This window comes from Salmo salar, chromosome 25 (assembly GCF_965601325.2).
Source record: "Salmo salar chromosome 25, fSalSal1, whole genome shotgun sequence".
In the NCBI taxonomy this organism is placed as follows: Eukaryota; Metazoa; Chordata; class Actinopteri; order Salmoniformes; family Salmonidae; genus Salmo; species Salmo salar.
Window position 1 is genome coordinate 9,626,421 of NC_138315.1, and position 13,776 is coordinate 9,640,196.

The window sequence follows — 13,776 nt, forward strand, 5'->3', positions numbered from 1 at the left end:
CTGACTTGCCTTGTTAAATTAAATAAAGGTTAAATAAATAAAATAACATTTTGATTTCCATGTGCCATATATTTTTCTACTGTGCTGTGCTGTCTTACATACATTTTGTACCTTTCTAAATCAGACGCAGGAGAGCAGAACTAGGTAATTGCCGGAGCAGATTAATTCCAAAACCAACGGCATCAAGAAAATAACAACTTGGGTACAAAACCCGACACGCACCAGTCAACATGTGCACAAGCACTTACAAACAAACATTACCACACAAAGACATGGGGGGAACAGAGGGTTAAATACACAACACGTAATGAGGGAATGAAAACCAGGTGTGTGGGAAGACAAAACAAATGGAAAATGAAAAATGGATCGGTGATGGCTAGAAGACCGGTGACGTCGACTGCCGAACACCGCCCGAACAAGGAGAGGAACCGACTTCGGCAGAAGTCGTGGCACATAGATTGTGTGTTAAAGATTAACATTTTTCCTAAGAGTATTGTTATATTATTGACAGATTGACTATGTCCTTCCAAATTGCCTAATACTGCTGTTTGCAGGGTTCATTTTAAATTAATTTTGTGATTTTTTTCGGCCATTTCTGAACCTGTGACCAGAAATAAGACATTGTACATGAAGGCAATACCAAAATAAACGATTTAATGATTCTGTCTCTTTGCAACTAAATCTGAAGAGCTGAGAATGTTGAATGCCCCATATATATAAAATTCTGTTGGTGGCAAGAATTTTGTATAATAATTTAAATAAAAAAACTTGAATTGTTGAATCCAGTTCATACACCATGTGCCATGGAATCGGTACATTGAAAATCTCTTCCCAGCTATTTTGCAACCTGTATGGCACAGCTGTCAACATTTCTGTCCCCAAATGAAACTGGTATATTTTTCAATTCATGCCAATCTTTTTCAGCCAATTTTGCTCTTTAATATATGGCAGACAGACAACCTTCTCCCCTCCCACTTGCCTCATCCATTTTTGCAATAATGCTGCAATGTTGGTTTTACCTTTTGGATTGAGCAAACATTCCCATATATTTTCGATAGCTGCATGTGTGACATAATTCCACCATTTCTATTCATAATATAATTAGTAAATATAATACCACAAAAAAAACTATTATCAATCAGTATGTTGTAATATTTGTTCTGTCTTTTCTGGAGCATGACATTTAAATTGTAACCAGCTTTGTATTGCAGGTTTAAGAAAGGGTCTTACTGTACTTTGAACAAAGTTTCATTTTCAATTAACCGAAAATTAACATTTGTAATCAAATTGAATTGGTCACATACACATGGTTAACAGATGTTAATGCGAGTGTAGCGAAGTGCTTGTGCTTCTAGAGCTGACAGTGAGGTAATATCTAACAAGTTATCTAACAATTCCCCAACAACTACCTAATACACACAAATCTAAAGGGAGGAATAAGAATATGTAAATATATGGATGAGCGGCATTGGCATGTTGCAATAGATGGTATAAGGTACAGTATTTGCATATGAGATGAGTAATGTAAGATATGTTAACATTATTAAAGTGGCATTGTTTAAAGTGACTTGTGATCCATGTATTAAAGTGGCCAGTGATATGAGTCTCTATGTAGGTATCAGCCTCTCTGAGTTAGAGATTGCTGTTGTTGTTGGTAATCAAGCCCAGTACTGTTGTGTCGTCTGCAAACTTGATGATTGAGTTGGAGACGTGCATGGCCACACAGTCATGGGTGAACAGGGAGTACAAGAGGGGGCTGAGCACACACCCTTGTGGGGCCCCAGTGTTGAGGGTCAGCGAAGTGGAGATGTTGTTTCCTACTTTCACAACCTGGGGGCGGCCCGTCAGACCCAATTGCACAGGACGGGGTTGATACCCAGGGCCTCCAGCTTGATGATGAGCTTAGAGGGTACTATGGTGTTCAATGCTGAGCTGTAGTCAATGAACAGCATTCTTACACAGGTATTCCTCTTTTCCAGATGGGATAGGGCAGTGTGCAGTGTGGTGGCGATTACATTGTCTGTGGACCTGTTGGGGCGGTATGCAAACTGAAGTGGGTCTAGAGTGGCAGGTAAGGTGGAGGTGATATGATCCTTAACTAGTCTCTCAAAGCACTTGATGATGACAGAAGTGAGTGCTACGGGGCAGTAGTCATTTAGTTCAGTTATCTTTGCATTCTTGGGTACAGGAACAATGGTGGCCATCTTGAAGCATGTGGGGACAGCAGACTGGGATAGGGAGCGATTGAATATGTCCGTAAACACACCAGCCAGCTGGTCTGCATATGCTCTGAGGATGCAGCTAGGGTTGCCGTCTGGGCCATCAGCCTTGCGAGGGTTAACACTATTAAATGTCTTACTCATGTCAGCCACGGTGAAGGAGAGGGAGGGGGGCGCAGTCCTTCTTAGTGGGCCGCGATGGTGGCCCTGTATTATCCTCAAAGCGGGCAAAGAAGGTGTTCAGTTTGTCTGGAAGCGAGGCGTTAGTGTCCGTAACGTGGCTGGTTTTCTTTTTGTAGTCCGTCATTTCCTGTAGACCCTGCCACATACGTCTCGTGTCTAAGCCACTGAATTGCGACTCCATTTTGTCCCTATACCGACATTTCGCTTGTTTGATTGCCTTGTGGAGGGAATAACTACACTGTTTATAGTCGGCCATATTCCCAGTCCTCTTTCCATGGTTAAATACGGTGATACGAACATTCAGTTTTGTGCGAATGCTGCCATCCATCCATCCACGGTTTCTGGTTAGGGTAAGTTTTAATAGTCAGAGTGGGTACAACATCTCCAATGCACTTCCTTATGAACTCACTCAACGAGTCAGCGTATAGATCGGTGTTATTCTCTGAGGCTGCTCGGAACATTTTCCAGTCCGCGTGATCAAAACAATCTTGAAGCATGGATTCCCGATTGGTCAGACCAGCATTGAATGGTTCTAGTCACGGGTACATCCTGTTGGAGTTTCTGCCTATAAAACGGTCGGAGCAAGATGGACTTGTGGTCGGATTTGCCAAAGGGAGGGTGAGGGAGGGTCTTGTATGCATCGTGGAAGTTACAGTAGAGTAGCAGTGATTGAGTGTATTGCCCGTATGAGTGCTGCAATCAATATGCTGATAGAATTTAGGTAGCCTTGTTCTCACATTTGCTTTGTTAAAATCCCCAGCTACAATAAATGCAGCCTCATGATATATAGTTTCCAGTTTACATAGAGTCCAGTGAAGTTCCTTGAGGGCCGTCATGGTGTCTGTTTGAGGGGGTATATACACAGCTGTGATGATAACTGACGAGAAATATTTTGGGAGATAATATGGCCGGCATTTGATTGTAAGGAATTATAGGTCGAGTTCCTGTATGTTGTTATGATTACACCATGAGTCGTTAATCATGAAGCATACACCCTGCCTTTCTTCTTCCCAGAAAGGTGTTCATCTCTGTCAGCGCGATGCATGAAGAAGCCCGGTGGCTGAACTGACTCCGACGACGTATCCGAAAGAACCATGTTTCCATGAAACAGAGAATGCTACAATCTCTGATATCTCTCTGGAAGGCAACCCTTGCACTAATTTCGTCTACCTTGTTGTCAAGAGACTGGACATTGGCGAGTAGTATACTCGGAAGCGGTGGGCGGTGTGCACGACTACAGAGCCTGACCAGCAGGCCGCTCCGTCTGCCTCTTCTGCGGCGACATTGTTTTGGGTTGACTTCTGGGATTAGTTCCACTGTGTTCTCTGGGGGTGGTGGTCCAAACAAAGGATCTGCTTTGAAAGTCGTATTCCTGGTTGTAATGTTGGTAAGTTGACACCGCTCTTATATCCAATAGTTCTTCCCAGCTGTATGTAATAACACTTAAGATTTTCTGTGCTAACAATGTAAGAAATAATACATAAAAAAACAAAATACTGCATAGTCTCCTAAGGACTCAAAACGAGGCGACCATCTCTGTTGGCGGCATCTTGCTCAGTATAAAGGCAAAAATTACATTTTTTATTAACAAGGGATGAGCTTTCTTAGTAATCTACTGGAGAACCAGTTTAGGTTTAAGTATAACTTGTATATGAGTGAGGCTTTTAGTGAGAGGTTCAATGCTTTAATATTTAATAATTTAATTCATGAAACTTATATTCATTATACTGTATAAACATGTTTAATTTTGTCTGACTTAGCATTCCAAATAAAGTTAAATATTAGAAAGAGGAGGAAGGGAAGCGCTACTAAGGTACACAATAGTAAATGTTGGTAGACAGAAGGTGCTCTTTGGTAAAAGGGTTGAGTTGGTCTTCAAAAAGAAAGGAGGACCAAGGCACTCTTCATATAATTGATTAAAATGCCTTTATTAGTATGGCATGTTCAATAGAAACAATGTTTTTAAAAAACCAACGTGTTTCGGCTGCATGGCCTTCATCAGGGTGTACAAAGAAATAATACTATGTTCTCTGTTTAACAGCTTTTCCAATTAACCCTAATTAGAAGGGGGAGTGGTTAAAATTGATTGGACACACCTAGTAAGCAATAGTATACACACTTTAAAGTGAAATGCTGCAGCTATGTTATCATAAAAATGTAACTCCAAACTAGAAGTATCAGAACACTTAGAAAGGTAGTTCTAACCTTAAATATGTCTGGGCGAAGTGTCAAGAATACGAAAGCAATACATTCCATAGTACACTAGAACACAACAAAACATGAACAACAAGAGTCTAAACATAGCTGAGGGCAATTGAGCAAAATATCCACTAGATGACAGCAAATGTATCCATCACAACCCTACAGGAAGGGTGAGAAATCCATATCTTCATTTAAATCCGGGTATTTAGTGGCCTGTAGTTTGTAAATCCAAAAACTTTCCATTTGGTTTAACTGTTTAAGACGGTCCCCTTTTCTAATAGAGGCCGGGATATGATCAATACCCATAGCTTGTAGGGAGGCAGGGTTGCCATGGAGTAAGGACTTGTAGTGCCTTGCCATGGGGTAGTCTTCATTGCCTACCCGTATGGCGTACTTGTGTTCCGCTAGGCGATCTTGAAGGCGTCTCTTTGTCCGTCCAATGTAGAACACCTTGCACTGTGGACATTCCAATCTATAGATGACATGAGGGGTTTTGCAGTTAATGAAATGCTTGACGTAATACTCCATTTTGGAAGCTGTATCAACAAAATACTTTTTCTGTGCAATATTTCTGCAATGGTTGCACTGTTTACATTTAAAAGAGCCCTTGGGTTTGTGGCCAAGCCAAGTTTTTTGAGAGTCACCCGGAAGATAACTGTGGACTAATTTGTCCTTTAGGGTAGGACATCTCTTAAAGCTTATATTTTGATATGAGACTCAGGTGCGCCCTGTTTCCATTGATAATTCTTGAGATGTTTCTAAAACTTGATTGGAGTCCACCTGTGGTAAATCCAATTGATTGGACATGATTTGGAAAGGCACACACCTTTCTATACAAGGTCCCACAGTTGACAGTGCACGTCAGAGCAAAAACCATGCCATGAGGTCGAAGGAATTGTCCAGCTACAAGACAGGATTGTGTCGAGGCACAGATCTGGGCAAGTGTACCAAAACATTTCTGCAGCATTGAAGGTCCCCAAGAACACAGTGGCCTTCTTAATTCTTAAATGGAAGAAGTTTGCAACCACCAAGACTCTTCCTAGAGCTGGCCGTCCAGCCAAACTGAGCAATCAGGGGAGAAGGGCCTTGGTCAAGGAGGTGACCAAGAACTTGATGGTCAGTCTGACAGAGCTCCTCTAGGGAGATGGGAGAACCTTCTAGGACAACCATCTCTGCAGCACCAATCAGGCCTTTATGGCAGAGTGGCCAGACAGAAGCCACTCCTCAGTAAAAGGGCACATGACAGCCGCTTGGAGTTTACCAAAAGGCACCTAAAGGACTCAGACCATGAGAAACAAGATTCTGTGGTCTGATGAAACTAAAATGAACTCTTGAATGCCAAGCATTGCGTCTGGAGGAAACCTGGCACCATCCCTACGGTGAAGGACGGTGGTGGCAGAATTATGCTGTGGGGAGGTTTTTCAGTGGCAGGGACTGGGAGACTAGTCAGGATCGAAGGAAAGATGAACCAAGCAAAGTACAGAGAGATCCTTGATGAAAACCTGCTCCAGAGTGCTCAGGACCGTCAGACTGGGGCGAAGGTTCACCTACCAACAGGACAACGACCCTAAGCACACAGCCAAGACAACGCAGGAGTGACTTCAGGACAAGTCTCTGAATGTCCTTGAGTGGCCCAGCCAGAGCCTGGACTTGAACCCAATTGAACATCTCTGGAGAGACCTGAAAATAGCTGTGCAGCGACGCTCCCCATCCAACCTGACAGAGCTTAAAAGGATCTGCAGAGAAGAATGGGAGAAACTCCCCAAATACAGGTGTGCCAAGCTTGTAGCGTAATACCCAAGAAGACTTGAGGCTTTAATTGCTGCTAAAAGTAATAGAATAAAGTAATGAGTAAAGGGTCTGAATACTTATGTAAATGTGATATTTCAGTTTTTACTTTTAATACATTTGCTTACATTTTCTAAAAACCTGTTTTAGACAAGGCCGAGACACTCAATATGTGTTTTCGAGACCAGTCTCGAGTACTATAACACTGGCCATAACAAATAGATATGGAGACAGCAGACAAGCTTGTTTTACTCCTCGACAGTTTAATTCTTTCTGAGAAGTAACCATTATTTATTATTTTACACCTAGAGTTGCTATACATAACTTTAACCCATTGTATAAGAGATTCACAAAAATGTAAATAGTCAAAGTATTTATATATGAATTCTAGTCATACCTTATCAAAAGCCTTTTCAAAATCTGCTATGAAGACCAGGCCTGGTTTCTTTGATGTTTCATAGTGTTCTATTGTGTCAAGTAATTGTTGAATAATAACTACAATGTATCGTCCATGTAAACATGTCTGATCAGAATAAACAATATCTGGTAAAACCTTTTAAATTCTATGCGCTGTGCTTTTCACCAGGATTTTTGCATCACAACATTGAAGTGCAAGAGGCCTCCAGTTTTTTTAAATGGACTGGATCATTATACTTATCATCTGGGTCCTGTTTCAGTACTAGTGAAATTAAACCTACAGGTAGTAGTGTTAATCCCCCTGCACAGTCCCCGCAGCCATACAATTTTCTCACGGCTTCTGGAAAGAAATACTGTCGGCATCCTCAACCAGTGTTGCTCATTCAGCCGGATCAACCAGTTTTCCCCAATAAGCAACAAGTTGGAGTCAGAGCCGAGCCTTCTCAGGTCTTTCCTCCACCCGTTATGGGCTCTGAGCCGCCGAAGCCTCTCACCATTAACTCTGACAAATTGAAAACCCCAGTCATTGGCTACTCCATTACCCACAATATTATACTATGTGTTCTATGTGTTGAGAAGCTTGTTGAGTTGGGGACATTATTGGATAGAGATTGAAAAGTGATAGTTTAGCATTTCTGGGATATTATTTAATTCAAATTAGTTTCTTCAAGTTACAGGAGACAGAGGAGGTAGATTATAAATGGTTTTCTTGGCTTTATAACTTTATTTTTGTGTCCAGTTAGTGCAATTTATTTCAATTTGCCTTGCTAACTTCAGTAGCAAGTAGCAGTAGCTAGCTAGCTACCAGGGCTGACCTCTACCTAAGATCAGTTTCATGAAGGATGAAAAGGTGATGGCATTCAATACCAGTTTGTATCAAAAGTACAGCTGGTTAACAGGGAACCTTTCATCTGTATTGCTGGCTTTGCCTGCTTTTTGGAAAGCCAAAAGAGGGGTACAGTGACCTGAAGAACATCGATCGTTCAGCTAAAAAGCAAAACAAAAGCAGGGACCATATAAATACCCACATCAGATTCAAGCTTCTGGGAAAACGCTGCAATCGATCATGACGAAGGTGTGCATATTCAAACTGCGCAACACAACGAGCAAGTAAGAAGGAACAGGGATGTTCTCAAGCGGCTTATAAACACCACCGCATTTTTGGGCATGCAATAATTGGCTTTCAGGGGACACATTGAGAGGGAAAGTTCTGCTAACAAGTGCAACTACAAGGAGCTTGCAGCAGCAATTGCGCGTTACAATGCTTTACTTGCTGAACATATGGAACTTCCTACAGTCTTTTCTGGGATGTCAAAATCAATTCAGAATGATTTGACAGCTTCCATCATCCTTTAAAATTTAGATTAAAGAGAAAAATTGACTCGGCGCGTTTTTTCGCGTACGCTCAAGTAGGCTTTACACTTTCCTTCTGTATTTATTTAGCGAAGACGATAACACATCTCAGTCCGGACAGACACAAGCAAAAACTCATGACATAAATATTGTAGCAGCCTAGGCTACACTTAAACATTAGAGATTTGACACGCTGTATGGGATGAAAATGAGACAATTTTTCATTCTAATTAACTGTAGGCTACTAATAAAAGCAGATGCATACAGCCTAAGTGCGCTGTCCATTTGGTCGGGGAAACTAATTGGTAACGTTATGTATTTATAGTTCATTTGTGTGTCAGGAGAAAATGTGATAGGCTACTAATAAAAGCAGATGCATACAGCCTATGTGCGCTGTCCATTTGGTCGGGGAAACTAATTGGTAACGTTATGTATTTATAGTCCATTTGTGTGTCAGGAGAAAATGTGAATGTGATCAAATTTGGTTTATATTGAAAATTGGGTTGGCTAGGCTGCATATACGTTTTCAATGCAAAATTATTAACTGGAATTAATCAATCAACATAACAGTGATGTCAGATGTGAGTACATTTTTTTATAAGGCCTACAGTTGCATAGGCCTGCATGATGCGAACATGCATGAAGCAAGCTCAGCCCTGTGAGTTCTATTGTATATCATTTGTTGTCTCTGTGTCTGGATAGAGGAAATCCCCTTCTTAATCTAGTCTAAATACAATTAATATGAACAAGTATAAGGTTGCTGCAGTTTGACAGGGTTTTCATCCCCCACCTCCAGGGCCAGGAGTTTTTTTTTTCCGTTTTTTAAAACCGTGTGACCTGATTAGGAAAAACAGGTCCCATCATAGCCCTTATAAAACCTTTTTACAACTGATTAATCGCTGTCATACCTTATAGGGTCCAGAGTTTTCCTTGTTATCCTCCTTAACAGATAAAGAACAACTCTGGGCCCCAAGGGGTAAAAATGGCCTGATTTAAGAAGTGTTGACCACTCCACTCCACTACCATTGTCAACTCTCTCCTGACATGAACTGAAGCCACGTCTCATGTGCCCGTTCATCCACTGGCACATTGAATGTTTCCTCTCCAAGCACTGTTGAGTACCCTTATACATTTTCTCTCATTATTGTATGTGGAGTCAATCACATACACAAACAATCACATTATTACACATCAATGATTTTACTCCTTTCTTGTACCAATTCATTCTTAGCACTTTTGTCTAACTGTGTAGTGTGTTGTGTTATTGTTTTTTGTCTTCCCTGTCAAATCCTGTCCTGCACTGAACACTTCAACTCATGCCTCATTCAATCACAAAGTAGCCCTCTCATTCCCATTCCCCATAATATTCTACTATAAATGTCGTTATTAAATGCTTTAGGTTAAGATAATAAAACATTTTGAAACACACTTTGACGTCTCTGGGCGTTCCGAGCCTATACTGTGGGTCTCCCATCCTCCTCAATTTTTCAAGTCACCAGCCTCCACTGGCACCAACAATGTTAGGATGAAACAGTCAGAGGTTACCAAGAGCAACATAACTTCAGCATGTAACTTAGCTAGAAAGATGTGTTGGCATCGAGTAACTCTCACTGGGAGTGATTTAGCTCTACAGCAGACTCGCACAACTCAATCACTGGTTGAAAACTGTTTCCTGCCCCTCCCAAAAGATAGAATTTGTAGACAACTAGCCCTCTTTCTGGGACTCCCCCACAAACAGGACCAAGACTGGCCTGCTGAGGAGTGACGGACTCCATCGAAGCTGGAGTGGTGCTCTCATTTTATCTATCAACATAGACAGGGCTCTAACTCCTCTAGCTCCACAATGAGATAGGGTACACGCCAGCCAGGCAGCAGGCTGTTAGCTCAGCCTGCCAGCTTAGTGGAGTCGGCCCCTAGCACAGTCAGTGTAGTCAGCTCAGTTTTCCCCATTGGGACTGTGTCTATGCCTCGATCTAGGTCGGGCAAAACTAAACATGGCGGTGTTCGCCTTAGAAATCTCACTGGAATAAAGACTGTCATTATTCCTGTCATTATTGAAAGAGATTGTGATAATACCTCACATCTCAAAATAGGACTACTTAATGTTAGATCCCTCACTTCTAAGGCAGTTATAGTCAATGAACTATTCACTGATCATAAACTCGATATGATTGGCCTGACGTTAACATGGCTCAAGCCTGCTGAATTTACTGTGTTAAATGAGGCCTCTCCTCCTGGTTACACTAGTGGCCATATCCCCTGTGCATCCTGTAAATGTGTTTTCGTCTTTTGAGCTTCTAGTCATGAAATCTATGCAGCCTACTCAATCACTTTTTATAGCTACTGTTTACATGCCTTCTGGACCTTATACATCATTCCTCACTGAGTTCCCTGAATTACTATCAGACCTCGTAGTCACGGCAGATAATATTTACATTTTTGGGGACTTCAATATTCACATGGAGAAGTCCACAGACCCACTCCAAAAAGCTGTCAGAGCCGTCATCGACTGAGTGGGCTTTGTCCAACATGTCTCGGGACCTACGTATTGCCACAATCATACCCTGGATCTAGTTTTGTTCTGTAGATTAGATATTGTGGATCTAAATGTTCTTCCTCATAATCAGACCACCATCTTATTACGTTTGCAATCGCAACACATAATTTGCTCAGACCCCAAACAAGTATTTTCAAAAGTCACGTTATAAATACTCGGACAACCCAAAGATTCCTAGATGCCCTTCCAGACTCCCTCCACCTACCCAAGGAAGTTAGAGTACAAAAATCAGTTAACCACCTTACCGAGGATCTAAACCTAACCTTGCGTAATACCCTAGATGCAGTCGCACCGCTAAAAACAAACAACATTTGTCACAAGAAATATATGGTATACCAAAAGTACTTAAGCCCTGAAGCAAACTTCCAGAAAATTAAAACAGAAATGGCGCTCCACCAAATTGGTATTCTTCTGACTAGCTTGGAAAGACAGTACTGTGCAATATCAAAGAGCTGTCATTGCTGCTCCATCAGCCTACTTTTCGAACCTGATTGAGAACAATAAAAGCAATCCAAAATGTATTTTTGATACTGTCGCAAAGCTAACTAAAAAGCAGCGTTCCCTAAATGAGGATAGCCTTCATCATGAAATCATTAACTTCTTCGATGAAAAGATCATGATCATTAGAAAGCAAATTACAAAATCCTCTTTGAATATGCGTATTTCTCCAAAACTCAGTTATCCTCAGTCGTCTGCACAGAACTGCCAGGACCTAAAATCAATGGAGACACTCACGTTTTTTTACGTTGTATCTCTCGACACATTCATGGAAAAAGTCATGGCCTAAAACTTCCAGATCCCGATTGGACCCTATTCCAACTAAACTACGGAAATAACTATTTCCTGTGCTTGGCCCTCCTATGTTGAAATAAAAAATGTTTTGTCACATGCGTCGAATACAACAGGTGTAGACCTTACTGTGAAATGCTTACTTACAAGCCCTTAACCAACAATGCAGTTCAAGAAATAGAGTTAAGGAAATATTGACAAAATAAACAAAAGTAAAAAATAAAATAAAAAGTAACACAATAAAATAACAATAATGAGGCTATATCGATGGAGTAACACTACCGAGTCAATGTGCGGGGGTACAGTTTAGTCTACGTGATTTGTACATGTAGGTAGGGGTAATGTGACTATGCATAGATGATAAACAGCAAGTCGCAGCAGTGTAAAAAGAAAGGGGGGGGGGGGTGTCAATGTAAATAGCCCGGGTAGCCATTTGATTAATTGTTCAGCAGTCTTATGGCTTGGGGATAGAAGCTGTTAAGGAGCCTTTTGGATTTAGACTTGGCACTCAGGTACCGCTTGCCATGCTGTAGCAGAGAGCACAGTCTATGACTGCAGTCTTTGACAATTTTTTGGGCCTTCCTCTGACACCGGCTCCCTGTCCTCTGGATGTGTACCAGAATCACAAAAAGTGGCAAAAATAAGTCCTCTCCTGAAAACACCAAACATTGACCCGGAAAATAAAAAAACGTTTGGCCTACATTCCTCTCAATTGTTTTTTAAAAAGTTGTTGCGCAGCAACTCACTGCCTTCCTGAATACAAATAATGGATACAAAATGCTCCAATCTGATTTTAGACCCCATCATAGTACTGTGTCCGCACTCCTGAAAGTGGTAAATAACCTTTTAAAGGTGTCAGACCAAGGCTCTGCGTCTGTCCTCATGCTGGAGTGTGGAGAATGCATAAAACATTACATTTGAGAAGCACTCTCACTCCCCCGATTGTATTACCTCACGCTGCATCTTCCCATTAACTGAACCTTCTTCCAGCCAGGACAATGGCAACAATAGAGACCAAGCAAGACATACACAATGAAAACATTTTACTTCGTAACTATCAGCTAGCTACAGTTGAAGTCGGAAGTTAGGTTGGTGTCATTAAAACTCATTTTTCAACCACTCCACAAATATCTTGTTAACAATCTATAGTTTTGGTAAGTCGGTCAAGACATCTACTTTGTGCATGACACAAGTAATTTTTCCAACAATTGTTTACAGACAGATTATTATCACATTTCCAGTGGGTCAGAAGTTTACATACACTAAGTTGACTGTGCCGTTAAACAGCTTGGAAAATTCCAGAAAATTATGTCATGGCTTTAGAAGCTTCTGATAGGCTAATTGACATCATTTGAGTCAATTGGAGGTGAACCTGTGGTTGTATTTCAAGGCCTACCTTCAAACTCAGTGCCTCTTTGCTTGACATCATGGGAAAATCAAAAGAAATCAGCCAAGACCTCAGAAAAACAATTGTAGACCTCCACAAGTCTGGTTCATCCTTGGGAGCAACTTCTAAACGCCAGAAGGTACCACGCTCATCTGTACAAACAATAGTACGCAAGTATTAACACCATGGGACCACGCAGCCGTCATACTGCTCAGGAAGGAGACACGTTCTGTCTCCTAGAGATGAACATACTTTGGTGCGAAAAGTGCAAATCAATCCCAGAACAACAGCAAAGAACCTTGTGAAGATGCTGGAGGAAACAGGTGCAAAAGTATCTATATCCACAGTCAAACGAGTCCTATACCGACATAACCTGAAAGGCCGCTTAGAAAGGAAGAAGCCACTGCTCCAAAACCACCATAAAAAAGCCAGACTACGGTTTGCAACTGCACATGGGGACAAAGATTGTACTTTTTGCAGAAATGTCCTCTAGTCTGATGAAACAAAAATATAACTGTTTGGCCATTATGACCATCATTACGTTTGAAAAAAAGGGGGAGGCTGGCAAGCCGAAGAACACCATCCCAACCGTGAAGCACGGGGTGGGAGCATCATGTTGTGGGGGTGCTTTGCTGCAGGAGGGACGGGTGCACTTCACAAAATAGATGGCATCATGAGGCAGGAAAATTATGTGGATATATTGAAGCAACATCTCAAGACATCAGTCAGGAAGTTAAAGCTTGGTTGCAAATGGGTCTTCCAAATGGACAATGACCCCAAGCATACTTCCAAAGTTGTGGCAAAATGGCTTAAGGTCAACAAAGTAAAGGTATTGGAGTGGCCATCACAAAGCCCTGACCTCAAGCCTATAGAAAAGTTGT